The sequence below is a fragment of the Pygoscelis adeliae genome, unplaced genomic scaffold, assembly GCF_000699105.1.
Source record: "Pygoscelis adeliae isolate BGI_AS28 unplaced genomic scaffold, ASM69910v1 Scaffold248, whole genome shotgun sequence".
Taxonomy (NCBI): Eukaryota; Metazoa; Chordata; class Aves; order Sphenisciformes; family Spheniscidae; genus Pygoscelis; species Pygoscelis adeliae.
The window spans coordinates 1,557,568-1,560,421 of record NW_008825302.1 but is presented as its reverse complement, the minus strand read 5'-3'; positions in this window follow the sequence as shown (position 1 = coordinate 1,560,421).

Here is a 2,854-nt window from a genome sequence, read left to right as displayed (position 1 = left end):
TCTGTTCCAAATCCCTATAGTACAAATACTGCCAACAAAGCAAATTTCAACTCTGCGTCTGAAAAATACTGATCATTTTGAACAACGTTGCATGGTTTTTTTATGCCACATAATCCAACGCCAATACACTTAACGCCCTGTGACGCCAACAGTGGTGAAACAAGACATGCTCTTTTACATTTTAGCATCACGGCTTCCCCATCAGGATTTACTGACAGTTTCTACCTACTTCATATTTTATCGCCTGCCCCCCTAAGAATAGCAGAAGTTAAAAAACAAACAAACAATAAAAGCATGTAGTGACAATGTTAAGTGTTTCAAAAAAGCCCCTTTAATGCCTACATCATGTCATTAAACAATTCCTTCATTGATCACAAGTGTCTAGTTGGAAAATACACGCTTTGAGGGCACACGACCACACCACAGGACAACACCTCCTGAACACTCGAGAATTCCACAGGTTTTAGGGAACTCTCATCTTCTCCAACAGCTAAAAGCTTATTTTTATTTAAAACAAAAAGTGGCAGACAATTAATTTTCAAGGCCAACTCTTGTACTTAAAATTCTCCATCACACATGGCCATACCCTCCTTTAAGGGCATTATATGGAATTATAAAGATACTCTGCTTGGTCAGGGTTCGCTAATGTGAGATACCAGTCGAAACGGAGAGCAGCCTGCTTAAAAAACATCAAAACACAATTCGTTTTGCTCTAAATTACCAAGGGATCTGTGAAGATGCAGCCCGTTGCTCATGTAAGAGGGAAGTCCTCATTCCCATCTCCCACTCATCCTGCTGCACAGCCTCACAACTGCCAGAGATGTGCCCTTTGGGATGAAACCGCAGAGCAGCAGCTCCCATATGCCACTTCAGGCAGGCTGTTGCGATCGCTGCCTTCTCACAGCTCTTCGCCCTGCCCCTCCATGCTTACGTGCCACGCATGAAGCATATGTTGATATACATGGTATAAGTTTACTCTTCGTATAGACACATCTGCAAATGTATTTTCTACATTTAAGACTCACTTAACAGAAACAGAAGTACGTTATGTAAAGAAGGAAGCAAATGCTGCAGAGGACGAGACACAGTGACTGCTACAGGCACTGTTCCCCACCAGGTTATGCAGCTGCAGTCAATCAGAAATCCCATCCATTAAAATCACTCCAGTTACCCTGGTGTAAAACCAAAGACAAACCCTTTTTCCCTCACCATGTCACTTTTGGCGTGGCTTTGCAAACAGCATTTTCACCAGCTTTCACAGGAGCACAAACTGCTGGAACTGATGTAAAAACCTGGCTCACCATGGTGAAAGTAATAGTGGCTTCCCATACCACACAGATGCTCTGCCTCGGTGTACAACAGCTGTGGTTTATAGACACGGTGCCAACAGATGGCACTCAAGAAGAACTACGTGATCACAAAAGCAGTAATACACAGATTTATATAGCATTAAAAATATATTGCCTTCCTGCAATGCTGTGTCAGATCTTAAAGCTGCAGACGCTGCACAAAAAAAATATATATGTAATAGTTCTTGACAAGTGGGTAGCATCAACATTGCCAGAGTTGCTTCAGCTGGTCTCTCCATCCCCACAAGGCAGAAGCAGGTGTAAGTGTCAGTAAAATAACAGCTTATGCCACAAAGTACAGATTTTGCACTTACTAAGTTATTGGTTAATCACTTGTCACCATCATTTGAAACAGCAATGAAACTGTTTTCCCTGCCCCTTTCTTTACAAAAAATGAAATTCTGGGACGCAGGAATATGGACAAAAGCTTGTGCTTGATAAACATTGTAAAGAGTATCTGCCCTTTCACCGTGGCAAAGCAAGTGGTATTGTGTAAAAACATATAGCTTGCCTTCTTAACTACCATTTGTGCAAGCATTTTTCATGCAAAGCTGATTGCTTAGCAATAATCTTGAAGCCAGAAATGTGACCCACATATCCTGGTCAGCGTTATCATTATCGTAACCTTGCTATTCCAGTTTTATTAAAAGTAACGGATCACAACATGGAGCTGTTTATTAAAAATGGAGTAACGATCTGGTTATTTTCTATGCAAAAGGGCATTAAGGATGCACTTAAAGATGCCCTTAAGTCTGTGAAAAAGCCACGGAAGTTACTTTGGAGCATTAAACTATCCTGGCTTCTTTGCGCTGCCTTCCTGGGGTGCCCGGCTGCTCCAGGCATGATCACTGCTGAAAAACATTTGGTATCTGTTACGATCTAACTGTGCCCCTTACTTGCATACACAGTCACTGATCAGTTGGGAGCAAAGGAAAAGTCTAAGACAGAGCTCATAGGCAAGGACTTCAGCTTCAGGACTGCATTTAGTTTGGTCTGTGCCTGCTCCTTGCCCAGTACCTGGGCTCTGTTTCAGGGCTTCACAGCAGTCACACGAGGGGTGTCCACTGTTACACTAATAACATTTACATTTTCAAAATGCCGATCATTTGCCGATGAGCTGGAGGACAGGAATGGCGAGCAGGATGAACCCCCCATAATCCAAGAGGAAGCGGTCAACGACCTGCTACGCCACCTGGACGCTCACAAGTCTATGGGGCTGGATGGGATCCACCCGAGGGTGCTGAGAAAGCTGGCGGAGGAGCTTGCCAAGGTGCTCTCCATCATTTATCAGTAGTCCTGGTTAACGGGGGAGGTCCCGGACGACTGGAGGCTGGCCAATGTGACGCCCATCTACAAGAAGGTCCAGAAGGAGGATCCGGGGAACTACAGGCCTGTCAGCCTGACCTCGGTGCCGGGGAAGATTATGGAGCAGTTCATCTTGAGGGCGCTCACAAGGCAGGTGCGGGACAACCAGGGCATCAGGCCCAGCCAGCACGGGTTCATGA